Source organism: Acomys russatus, chromosome 16 (genome assembly GCF_903995435.1).
Source record: "Acomys russatus chromosome 16, mAcoRus1.1, whole genome shotgun sequence".
NCBI lineage: Eukaryota > Metazoa > Chordata > Mammalia > Rodentia > Muridae > Acomys > Acomys russatus.
Window position 1 is genome coordinate 14,122,232 of NC_067152.1, and position 13,822 is coordinate 14,136,053.

General features: G+C 43.4%; 1 non-coding gene across 1 annotated transcript; it reads left to right on the forward strand.

Annotated features, from left to right (window-relative positions):
* The first annotated feature begins 1,032 nt into the window (after positions 1–1,032).
* Positions 1,033–1,143, forward strand: LOC127200901 (small nucleolar RNA SNORD88). The gene has a single exon (XR_007832119.1). It is a non-coding gene; the product is annotated as a small nucleolar RNA SNORD88 (small nucleolar RNA).
* The last annotated feature ends 12,679 nt before the right edge of the window (positions 1,144–13,822 follow it).

Below are 13,822 nucleotides of genomic sequence, written 5' to 3' on the forward strand. Positions count from 1 at the left end.
AAACCAATGATTGTGTTATTCCAAACCATTTTTAAAGTGCTACCTTCAGTGCTACCACAAGCCATCTGGAACTACTTAACTTTGCCAGCCTGCCGCGATAGCTCTCTCCCTCTTGGGAAGCCCATCCCGGTTGAAATGACTGACCGAGAAAACAACTGCTTTGAAAATGTGATAACACACAGCTTTAAAATAAGACGTCAAAGTCTTTGCTTCTTACGGATTAAAACAAATTGATCCTTAGTGTTGTATGGGGGTGGGGGAGACACACAGTACTGACTTATTAGCCTACACAATCTGCCTCATATCTTCACATTTAAATTGACTATAACATCACTTATAGCTTTTTATTTGAGAATTAAAGGGTCAGGAGATATGGCTCAATGGTAGAATAGATGCCTACCAGGAAATAAAAAGAAAAAGGATACAGACACAGAGGCACAACCTGTAATCCTAGTATTTGGAAGGCAGAGGCAGGAGAACTTTTTCATAGGTGGGGGAGGGGGTAGTTGACATTTTAAAATTATTGTTCTTTCAAAAATGTTACATGTTAAGCTGGGCACAAAATGTTACATGTTAAGCCGCGCACAGTGGTACACACCAGTGATATCAGCTCTTGGGGAGGCAGAGGCAAGTAGATCTCTGTGAGCCTGATCTACAAAGTGAGTTCAGGACAGCCAGGGCTACACAGAGAAACCTTGTCTCAAAAAACCAAAAACCAAACCAAAACAACAACAACAAAAGCAAACAAACAAAAAACCCAAAAAACAAAACAAGACAAAACCCCAAAATGTTACATACTGTTTTTTATATAGGAGAGGTGTATACATGTACAAGTTTTCCATTTTGAAGCAGTAAGGTTAAAATTTTCCCTAAAAATTAGTCTAAACGGCTTTTTAGCTTTCACCCCATTAAGCCCAGCACTTAGGAGACAGAGGCAGGGGAATCTCTATAAATTCCAAGCCAGCCTGGTCTACATAGTCAGCTGCAGGATAGACAAGGCTATAGTGAAGCCTTGTCTCAAAAAAAACAAATGTCTCTTCCTGATGTTTAGCACTGGGCTTCACACATGCTTGAGAACACAGTGCCCCTGCAGGACCTTTGACACCTGGGTGGGGGGGGGGGGGGGGGTGGGGTCAGAGGGGCTCTAGGAAAGACAAAAACAAAACTCAGCCTTGCGGTGGTGGAGCATGCCTTTAATTCCAGCACTCAGGGGCCAGAGGCAGGTAGATCTCTGAGTTCCAGAACAGCCAAGGCTACACAGAGTGATTGTCAGAAAAAAACAAAAAACAAAAAACCAAAGCAACCCCCTCAAAAAGCAACAACAAAAACAAATGTCCCAAAGAAGGATATATTTATTTATTTTTATATTTTATTTATTTATTTATTTATTTTTTATTGTATGAGTGCTTTATCTGCAGAAAAGGGCATCAGATAACATTATAGATGGTTGTGAGCCACCATGTGGTTCCTGGGAATTGTCTCAGGACCTCTGGAAGAGCAGGTGGTGTCCTTAACCACTGAGCCATTTCTCCAGCCCCTATATTTTATTTTTTGTGTGTGAGCTATGTGTACTTGCATGTTATGAACGCACGCTACATTTGTGCGTGGTGCCCATCGAGGACAGGAAGACAGTGGATCCATGGAGCTGCAGTTACAAAGACACTTTCAAGTTGCCTAAACCTTCATTCGAGAAACTACATAACTTGTTTTTGTTGTTGCTGCTGTTTGGCGGAAGGGTGGGTGGGGTGGTGGGGGTTGTTTTATTTTGTTTTGGGACAGGGTTTCTCTGTAGTCCTGGATGTCCTGTAACTCACTCTGTAGACCAGGCTGGCCTCGAACTCCCAGAGACCTTCCTGCCCCTGCCTCCTGAGTGCTGGGATTGAAGGTGTGCACCACTACGTCTGACCTGCTGTTCTGATTCTAAGAGTCAAGAGAACCAAATTATGGAAGAAAATGTGTTACTATACTACACTCTTAAGTAAAATTTCATCCAGCTGGGGATACAGCTCAGTGGTAGAGCATTTGGTGAGCATGCACAAGGCCCTAGGCTCAATTCCCAAGACAAGAGAAAAAAAATGAGAGAAATTGAGAGGGAAAAAAAAAAAAAAAACCAATCTATCTATCTATATCTATGTATTTTAGTCTTCTTTATGTATTTGTAGTCAGGAGAAACTGGAGAGAAGACTCCGTGGTTAAGAGTGCTTACTGCGCCGAGTGTGGTGGCGCATGCCTTTAATCCCAGCACTCGGGAGGCAGTGGCAGGTGGATATCTGTGAGTTCGAGGCCAGCCTGGTCTACAAAGTGAGTTTAGGACAGCCATGGCTACACCGAGAAACCCTGTCTTGAAAAACCAAAAAATAAAAAATAAAAAATAAAAAAAGAGTGCTTACTGCTCTTGCATATGACTGGACCTGGGTTCCCAGGATCCACCTGTCAGCATTTCACCCAGACCAGTAACTCCAGCACCAGAGGACTCTATAGCCCTGGCCTCCGCAGGGACCTGCGATGTCCACATGCTCACAAAGAGGCACATAACTTTTTAAGGAGAATTACTCCTGAGTATTTCCTCAGACATTTGAGAAGTCAACATTCCCAACTGCGTCAAGGTGTTTTGAGTCAGTGATTACGCTGGGAGATGTTGGAATCGTTTGCACGTGAGTGTTTTCTTTGGTTGGTTTGGTTCTTGTTTTTCTAACTTTGGGCAGAGGCATTGTGGTCTCACCTGGAAAGTGAAGTGCCTGAACAGGAAAAGGACCTAACACTACCGAGTAAGCTGGTCCTGATTCTTGTGACTAAGTCTTAAGCTTTTAAAAAAGAATTAAATAAAAACTAAAACTGTCATTACACACTTTAAAACTTTTAACTTACTAAGGACCTTAAAGATACTTTACATAAACAAGCCAGCCATTTTATCTCTACTAGCACCAGAACAAAATACGGTACACAGCCTGGTTTTATACTAAGTACAAAATCTCTGACTTAAGGGGAAATAATATTTTCTTTCTTTTTTTTTTTTTGCAATAATATTTTCTAACTTTAATTTTGCTGGTTTTAACTAAAATACAAACTTTTGTCCTCCATTTGTAATCACCTTATCATTTAATCATTTTTCTAATTTACATGTACATTAAAATTAGTCATGTTTCCTTTCCACATTAAAAAAAACCCACCCACACCTTTACCATTTCATTTTATACATCTCAATTTTAAAAGCCTTGAAATATTCAGAACTGTACTACATTAATGACAGGGTAGGGGAGCATTCTCTGACCCTTAAACTGTGTTCCTTCAGCTCTGGAAGTGCATATGTAAAAGTAAAAATTGTCCAAATTGTACTAGTCTAAGACAAATTCCTTCATTTTGGTATATATTCCCATTATATTTAAGTGTCTTTGAATAGCGCACAAAAAATGGCATTCTGTGGGTCCTTTTCTTTGATAGTTTACAGAAGAAGAAATATTCTAAACCGTTAATGCTGCTTATGCTTGGGTGGTGATATTACACGCCATTTTATTTTTGCATTCCCCCAAAACACGTTATTCTCTTTGTAATTGAACAGTATTTTAAAGTCGATTACTAGATGGTTTATAAAGTGTGGCATCCATACAGTCCAATCCTACAGATCTGCTCAGTGGCTTTTTCCCTTTGACAAGCTGCTGCTTTAATGGGAGAATGTTTTGATCAAGTGTTTACGAGGTCAGATGAAGATAAAACAGCTTTCTTTTCCAGGCTCTTTCAGGTTTTGGGGAAATCCAGGAAGTGGGTTTGAACTTAGCTGCAGTGAATCTTGCGGTAGTAAACTTTTTGGGTGGTCAGAGTAACACCTTTCATTACAACTATTAGCCGAATGGCAAAAGACTCGGTTCACCGGTGCTTGCAGAGGCATCATTTCAGGACAATTCCATTTGGAAAGAAACGCAATTGTAAACCGTTTCTATTTCGAGCCCATAAAAAGCAGAACTCGGATGAAAGGCAAAGCCTTGACCTTTCTATTTTAGACTTTCATCTGGGTAGCTAAGCCATCTGCTTTTCCCCCACCTCCCACCCCATCTACTTAATGGACTGAAAATACTGCACTTAATTGCAATTTTATCAAACCAGGCTGACTTTTCTACTTTAATGAATTACGACCCGTCCTTTCACCCAAAGGCTTGCTCGGTAGGTTTTTACTTACCCTTCCTTCCCAATTCCTTCCCACCTCTCTCAATTATGAGCGGTCAAATGTCTGTAAAAGTATGCTGCTAGGCTCTCACGCGTAGGAAAGCCATCTATAGAGCTTTTCGTTTCAACAGTGAGCACCTGACGGAAAACCTAGGGGTCTGGGCTCCTCTGGACACCGGGACGCTATTAGCTTTGTTGCGGTTACACAGGAAGGCACCTCACAGTCCATAAAGGAGTCGCGCGTCCCCGCCGCCCAACAAGGAACGCAGCCCGGGAAAGGACAGATAGACGAAGGTGGGAGGAAACCCCAGGAAGAAGGGCGCTGGGAAGAATGGGGAGCCCAAGACCGGAGGGAAGACCTTCGCAGGAAGGAGCCAGAGAAGGGAGTGCGAAGTGGCCGAGAAGCTGGCCGCGAGGGCCGGCGAAGAGGGGCCGGGGCAAGCGCAGGGACCCCGCCCGAGTGCCCCGCGGGGACGCGGGTGGCGGGGACGGGGACACAGGCCCCAGAGACGGCGGCCCACCCGCGGCCGAGCCCCGCTACTTAACTATTTGTAGAGCTGCTGCAAGCACAGGTCCAGGCTCTCGCCCTCCACCTCCTCTCGGGTGATGCGCTCCGACAGCGGCCGCGGGAGCGGGGGCAGCGGCGGCAGCTGGGGCTGCGGCGGCGGCGGCACGGCCGAGTGCCCCGGAGCCGCCGCTTCCTCCTCCTCCTCCTCCTCGCCCTCGGCCGCCGCCTCCTCCTCCACCGCCTCTTCTTCGGGCTCGGGGTCTTGGTCCGGCTCCCCCTCCTCGACCGCTGCTACTGTCGCAGCGTCCTCCCCCGGTTCCTCCCCCGAAGCCTCGGCCGCCTCAGCCGCGACCAGCTCCGCTTCAGGCTCGGGCTCGGATTCGGGTTCGGGCTCTGGCTCGCCGCCGCCGCACGGTCCGCGGAACTCGCCCAGGAACAGCTCCAGGAAGCGCCGGTAAGTTTTCTCCTCAGGGATGCAGCCCGCCATCCTTGCTCATGCCCCGAGGTCCACCGGGAAGGGGGTGGGGGGTTGAGCCCAGAAATAGGAGGGGGCTGCTTCGGAGCCTCGCCTCCCGCTACGGAGGGGGAACGGCCGCACCGGCACGGGCGATCAGCACTAGGTTGCCTGGAGAGGGCTCCCGCAGGCGTGCGCGCCACCGAGCTCGGACGTGCGCGGCCCGAAGGCGGGGGCGGAGCGCGCCACCCTTCTTCAGTCTGGAGGGAAAGTTGGTGGCGGGCGCGCGCACAGGGTCCAGCGGCGGCCCACCCGCAATCCCTACCGAGAGCTCAGCCCACGCTGCCTAGAGACTGTCACCATGGCAACCGGTTCTAATTAAGAATTCCAGGGTCCCTCCCGTCGAGTCTGTGGAGTGGTGGGGACGCTGGACTCCTGCACTCCAACTTCGAATGGTCTTTATTGGATGAAGACCCTAGTTTCACGTTAAGAGTGAACTAGCACATCTTTGTTGGTTCCAGTTTCCTTATCTGCTTTAGCATATCTGTTGATACAGTGCACCTTTTTCTGGTGATATGCCTCAGAAAAAGTAGAGGTGGGGGCACAAGCTCTTAAAAGGGTAGTTTCTTTTACCTAGGATCTATGTATTCATCCTATATATCCTTTCTCAAAAAGATGAATGTGAGAAATAAAATAGTAATTTACTCACTTTAAAGTCCAGACTTTCTAACTGTGGCGTTGGTGTTGGAGCCCAGACCGGCGTCTCCAAAGCCTATAGAATCGTTTCCCTTACCTCCCTTTGTTCTTTGAAAACCATCTGTACCTCTTGTCCACACAGTGTCTTATTTATATAGGGCTTTGCCGTTTACACGTGCTCATCTCTTTAATCCTCACTACAGCCCCCTAAGGCAAAGGATGTCGGTGTTATGATTCTGTTTTACAGATGAGGAAACAAGCCTTAAAAGCAGTGACTTTGCTCAAGGTCAGAAGCAAGAGATGCAACAAGGACTCACTCCAGGGTTGAAATGGTAGATTTCACTTGTGAGTTTTCCATCACCCCAACTCCCCTCCTTGGCTTCTGTATAATGCACATCATAACCCATCATATAATCTGTATTTTTGTCTATATCTTGTTTGTCCTTCCTCACTACCTTCTGTGTCTCTCCCCCACCCCCCACAGACCCCAGGCAGGCTAGAACTGAAATGACTTTAAATTATTCTAATTTTCTTACCAAAACTATACACAAACCTGTTATTTTCCAGCTTCATGGTGATGATAGTGATGGTGGGTGCTCAGAGGGAGTTGTGTTATACAGCTGTATGGATGATAACATCATTGCTGCATGCTGCCATACCCATGGCAGCATATAATTCAGCACAAACATAGTGATTTTTCCCCCTCTGTTCTGAAAAATGCATACTCACAAATTATCCACTCCATCTCTCCATTTATTGTATCTGGATTTCAGCTGGATTTAAGATCTGAAATACCATTTCCAGTCAGTTATTAATGGCAGAAGAGAGCGTGCTCTCACCAACTGTTTTCCTATAATACTGTATTTTTAAATCCCTGACCTGATACTGTTATTTTAAGATTAAGTGGGTTGAAGTTACTAATGGTATCATGTAAAGTACAGTTCTACACTCTCTCCTAGGTCAAGATTAAATAATACATGATGGGAAAGTGTAGAGTAAATAATGCACTTGGAGTTTTCTCTGTTTTTTTTTTTTCCCCCTAAGATAAATGGAAAGACCCAATTAGTCTATGTAAAGCAACTTCTCTATGGGATGCCAAGAAAGTCATCGAACTAATTTGTTTTCAACCTACCTGTTCACTGCCATTTCAGAAAAACTAGAAAAGAGTTGGTGCAATAACACAGCCCTGAATCCCACCACTCTGGATGCAGAGGCAGGGGCACTCTGAGTCCAAGTTCAGCCTGGACTACCTATCAAGTTCCAGGTCAGCCAGGGCTATGTAGTAAGACCTATATAATAATAATAATAATAATAATAATAATAATAATAATAATAATAATAATAACAACTAGAAAAGAAAACAATTTTTAGGCTACAGAAACTTTAAATATCTAATTTTATATTCCAACAAACTGTTACTAACCCCAATTGTAACATGGTGACATTTAGTTTAGGAGTGCGTAGCTGTCAAGGGTAACAATTCATGTCAAGTTACACCTTCTTACTTCATAATGTAGCTGCCTCCCTCATTTAGACGACATTTGTGACATTAATTTATGACTCAACCCACACATCAAAGGGAAATGATATATGTTGGTAAAACATTACTTCTAAGAATAAAAGAGAAAAGCCCACACCTCCGCTGCTGGAAATGAGAGGCGTCTTTGCTTATATTAATAAAGACAACTCCTTTACAAAGATCAATATGGATCCCATTGCCGAGAAGCTTGTCAGAGGCTGCTGACAGCCTTGGTAGGATCCCAAAGCAGCCGCGTAGGCGGTTTTGCTGTTGTCAGGTGTTTTCGTCCTTACTTCACATTACTTTGCTTTCCTTTCTCCTCACACCTCCCAGTCCATCCTATTTTTTATTTAATAAAAAATGTACTGAGACCTGACATTCTCAGACTCTCCGAGCCGTTTTCCTGTGCTCAGTTATTTTTTTTTCTCAGACCACCTGATATCCTTTCCTTGCCCTTCCAACAGTTTGTGCCTCATTTGCATCTTTGCATTTGTGGTGTCTTCTCTAGAAAACAAGACTATGCTTTACTGCCACTGTGTTTCAAAACAAACTTAGTTATTAGCACTTGATACGGATTTGAGGATTTGCTGAAATATGTAACGACTTTCTTCTTTAAGAACTCAAGTTTGGGGCTGGAGAGGTGGCTCAGAGGTTAAGGGCACCGACTGCTCCTCCAGAGGTCATGAGTTCAATTCCCAGCAACCACATGGTGGCTCATAGCCATCTACAATGTGATGGGATGCCCTCTTCTGGCATGCAGGTGTACATGCAGGCAGAGCACTGCATACATAATATTAAATAAATAAATGTTTTTTAAAAAAACCTCAAGTTTGAGCCAAGCAGTGGTGGCACATGCTTTTAATCCCAGCACTGGGGAGGCAGAGACAGGTGGATCACTGTGAGTTCAAGACCAGCTTGGTCTACAAAGTCCAGGACAGCCAAGGCTACACAAAGAAACCTTGTCTTGAAAAAACAAAAACAAAAAAGAACTCAAGCTTGAAAAAAGCATAATGTATATAAGACGTAAAGTGAGTAATTTTGAGATAACTTTCTTACAAAAAAAAAAAAAATGTCCTTCTAACTCCTTAGCTTGCTGAAGGAAATGCACAATGTCCTTTCATGAATTTTCCCAGTAATGTTTGTAAGGGTAAAAATGTTGACTTTGGTAGCTTCTTGCATAATCCAGACTGTTGTTTTTTAAAGATATTTACCCTAGAGAAGTACCTTGTCATGCACATAAACACATACATGAAAATTTGTTCATAAATGTTCACAGCCGTATCTATACCATCTCAGACCTGGAGGCAATATCCATCTCCATGAACGGTATGATGGACCATATATTCACATAACAGAATACTACGTGTCAACAAAAATAAATGAACTATGCTAAGGGTGGTAGAGCATGCCTGGAATCCCAGCACTCGGCACACAACAAGATCAAGCATTGACCCGGATGAGGTGGTGCACATCTTTGATCCCAGCACTAGAAAGGCACAGGCAGGCGGTCTCAGTGAGCTCAAGGTGAGTCTGGTCTACATGGCAAATTCCAGGGCAGCTAAGGATATATAGTGAGACCCTAACTCAGAAAAGGGAAAAAAAGAGTTGAAGCCAAGCCTTGGTACACAGTGAGTTAAAGGCCGGCCTGGGCTACTGTGAGATCCTCCTGTGTCAAAACAAACAAAACCCCAACACGTGGATAAACCTCAGAAACATGTTGAGAGGGCTGGAGATATGGCTCAGCATTTAAGGGTGCTTGCTTCTCTCGTAGAGAGCCTGGATCCGTTCAGAGCACCCACACGGAGGCTCAGTTCTAGGGGATCCAATGTCCTCTTCTGGCCTCTTTGGAAACCATACATGTACTTAGTACATATACATACATACAGGCAAACACATACACATACAATAAATATTAAAACATACTGAAACAAAAACTGAACAAAAGGGGAGCTAGAGAAATAGCTCACCTGTTGAGAACACCTTACTTTTGCAGTTTGGTTCCCGGCACTCATGTGGCAGCTCACATGCTCCATAACTCCAGTTCCAGGGAATTCAATGCCCTCTTCTAGCCTCTGCAAGTATGAGACATGCATGTGGCACACACACACACACACACACACACACAGCCAAAAACACTGATACACACAAGATAAAATATTTTCAATTGCACAAACGAATTGATATTATATGATTTTATGCACCCTAAAAGAATAGACGAGACTAAACCAGGTGTGGCAGGGTGGGACATACCTATAATTACCAGCACTCAGGAGACGGAAGACTGAAGAGGACTGCGAGTTTAGTCAGTCTAGGCCTAAAGTAATGCATTTAAAGTAAGTATATTGTGGGGCTGGAGAGATGGCTCAGAGGTTAAGAGCACTGGCTGCTCTTACAGAGGTCCTCCTGAGTTCAATTCCCAGCAGCCACATGGTGGCTCACAACCATCTGTAATGTGATCTGATGCCCTCTTCTGGCCTGCAGGTGTACATGCAGGCAAAGCATTATATATACAATAAATAAATAAATAAATAAATAAATAAATAATATTTTTTTAAAAAGTAAGTATATTGTACACAATTATACCGCAATAAGGTTGATTTTTAGAAAGACTTGACTTCAACATTGAACCTTTCCCTTGTCGCTGTCATATCCGTTCTTTCCTCTCCTGTCCCACTCTGTATTACAGCAGAGCTGACCCATTAGGCTGGTGTTCACTAGGCTCCAGTGACAGCTGCCTTTCAGTTGTCATTTGCCCAGTGGGAGGCACTGACTAGAAATTATAAGGAGAGCAAGCAAAAAAGCCACAGCACTGCTTTGTCTCCATCCTGAGCCTGCTTTCTGTCCTCTGTAACTTTGCCCCCCTTAAATGTCCACTGGACTTTAGGCTCTAGACAGTGACCTGAGTCTCTGAGCTCTGAAAACATCCAATTTTTCTTCAGCCTCTGCATGGTGGCAGTGTCCAGGTTCCTAGTCCTTAAGAAATTAGAGAAATCAAAGCCGGGCGTGGTGGCGCACGCCTTTAATCCCAGTACTCGGGAGGCAGAGGCAGGCGGATCGCTGTGAGTTCGAGGCCAGCCTGGTCTACAAAGTAAGTCCAGGACAGCCAAGGCTACCCAGAGAGACCCTGTCTCGAAAAACAACAACAACAACAACAACAACAAAAGAAATTAGAGAAATCTTTTTTTTTAATTTATTTATTTATTATTATGTATACAATGCTCTGCCTGCATGTACACCTGCAGGCCCGAATAGGGCACCAGATCTCATTATAGATGGTTGTGAGCCACCATGTGGTTGCTGGGAATTGAACTCAGGAGCTCGGGATGAGCAGTCAGTGCTCTTAACCTCTGAGCCATCTCTCCAGCCCTAGAGAAATCTTTTTATAGCCTTTTTATCACTGTATAAATAATTTTCTGCATTTGTTTTAACTAAAATGATATAAAACTATAAATTAAACTATGAAAAGACTATATGGAACAGAATCTAAAGTGGATTAAACTGAAATTAAAGCAACTTTAGGTCTTGATGATTCTGCTGCAAAAGAGTTTATGTAAAGCAAAGTTAGCATTAGATTATTTCTTAAATTAGGAGAACAGATTATCAGTTGTAATACTCAGGCAAGAGGAGGTGTTAAAAACAATTCTGAAATAGCAGATACATGTCAGTATTCCATATAATAGGCATGAGTAAACTTGGATGTAAATATGGACTTCAGTGAATCATACTGACGCCATGTCATACTAACATATGATGGTAGACACAGGGAGAGAGGAAGAAGCAAACAGGCTAACTCTACTCAACTTTCCTGTAAGCTTAAACACGATCTAAAAATACTCTGTTAATTTGAAATCATGTGTGATATATGAATAATGAAAGCATGTAATTTTTAAAAATCTGTAGCTTCTTAATTTATCTCCCATTGACTTCTATTAGTTGTGGAAACCTAGAATATATGTTCTATTTTTTTCTAAAGTATGTATCTTTTATCTGTGTATATGGAAAAAATAGAAATACTTCTTTTAAAAACCTCAATTGGCTGAGTGCCGTGGTGCATGCCTGTAATCCAGCACTCACGAGGCAGAGGCAGGCGGATCTCTGTGAGTTCCAGGCCAGCCTGGTCTGCAAAGCGAATCCAGGACTGCCAAGGATACACAGCGAAACCCTGTCTTGAAAAAACAAAAAGGAAAAAAAAAAACCTCAATTGTTATATTCCTAATTCCTAAAGTCAATGATTTGAAACTAATATCTCAAATAATAAAGCATACTTTGTTTCAAAATGGCTTTATATTTTTAAGAAAGCAGCCGGGTATGGTGGCACATGTCTTTAATCCCAGAGGCAGGCAGATCATTGTGAGTTCGAGACCAGCCTGGTCTACAAAGCAAGTCCAGGACACCCAAGATAACATAGAGAAACCCTATCCCAAACAACAACAACAACAACAACAACAAAAAAAAAAAAAAAAAAAAAAAAAGAGAAAGAAAACAGCACAACAATAAGATGTTTATTTAGTTCATATCCAGTGGCCTACAAGGCATTGCTAATGGAAATGCTTAAGGCTGGACCTAATGATGAATGTTAAGTTAAAATATAAAAATGTGGTGCTTTTAAACCCAGGTATGGTGGTGCACACCTGTAATCTCCACTCTGGGAGGCAGGGGCAAACCGATCTCTGGGAGTTTGGAGCCAGCCTGGTCTACAAAGCAAGTCCAGGGCAGCCAGCCAAGGCTAAAAGTATTTCCTTTCTTTCTTTCTTTCTATCTATCTATCTATCTATCTATCTATCTATCTATCTATCTAACCACCTATAGACAGGGGCTTTCTACAAAGCCCTGGCTATCCTGGAACTCACTATGTAGATCAGGCTGGCTTCAAACTCAGAGATCCCCTGTATCTGTCTCCAGGGGATAAAAGGCATGGGCCTCCACTGCCCATTGAAGTTGTTGGGTTGTTTTGTTCTAAATTTGCAATGTTCTAATTTTTTTGTTTATATCATTTAGTTTTTCCAGACAGGGTTTCTCTGTGTAACCTTGGCTGTCCTTGAACTCACTCTGTAGACCAGGCTGGTGTTGTTTTTAAACAAAATCCCAAACATTCAATTTTACCAATAAAGACTAAGGAGCCAGATGCTGGGGTGAAAGCCTGCTAGCTCAGTGAGGCAGAGAAAGCACCCAGCTGACCTTCCTACTCAGCCAACATCCCAGAAGGAAAAGGCCCTTTCTCATTCTCCACATTGCCCTGAAAACCCCTTACACTTAAAGTTCCTACTTCCTACTTCCTGTGTGTCTCTCTATGTGGCCTCCAGAATTCTTCTCACTCTTGTTTTCTTCCCCCTATGTGTGTTTCCCGTCCACCAGTTGCTGGCTCCGCCTCTTGAACTAGGATTAACTTTATTTAATCCTGTTTACAGAAAGCTCTTGGATAAAAGTGTGTCGTAGGACTAATCCACACCACAACTACCTCTTCACAATAAACAGCTCTTGGACTAAAGGTGTGTGCTAGGGCTAAGCCATACCATAACTAGAAATAGGTTTTTCCAGTACACAATCTCAGGGTTCACAGTGTAATCAAATATCCTGCAACAGTCTGACCTCTAACTCACAGAGACCTGCCTGCCTCTGCCTTCTCAGTGCTGGCATTACAGGTGTGCACCACCATTGCCCAGCTTTGCAATGTTTTTACTATAATAAAGTTAAAAACTAAAGGATAATAATGTAAATAACTGTTAAAAAAAGATTTGTCTGTTTGTTTGTTATGTATACAGTGTTCTGCCGGCCTGTATGCCTGCACAACAGAAGAGAGCACCAGACCTCATTATAGATGGTTGGGAGCCACTTTGTGGTTGCTGGGAATTTAACTCAGGACCTTTGGAAGAGCAGCCAGTGCTTTCCAGTCCTGTAAATTACTTTTAAAATATTAATGTGTAGGGTTGGAGAAATGGCTCAGCAACTAAGAACACTTGCTGTCTCTTGTAGAGGACTTGAGTTGGATCCCAGCACCATGTCAAGAGACTTACAACCATCATCAAGGGAATTGGATGCCCTCTCTTGGCCTCCATAGGCATCTGCACCCACACAAACACTGAAAGAGTGTATACACTCTTAACTGAGCCATCTCTCCAGCCCCCATATACATAACTTAAAATCTTTATTTTTTTTTATTTTTTTATTTTTTGGTTTTTTGAGACAGGGTTTCTCTGTGTGTTCTTAGCTGTCCTGGACTCACTTTGTAGACCAGGCTGGCCTTGAACTCACAGCGATCCGCCAGCCTCTGCCTCCCGAGTGCTGAAAATCTTTAAATTTTTAAAAATTAATTTAATTAAAACTTTTTAGAGCCGGGCGTGGTGGCGCACGCCTTTAATCCCAGCACTCGGGAGGCAGAGGCAGGCGGATTGCTGTGAGTTCGAGGCCAGCCTGGTTTACAAAGTGAGTCCAGGATGGCCAAGGCTACACAGAGAAACCCTGTCTCGAAAAACCAAAAAAAAAC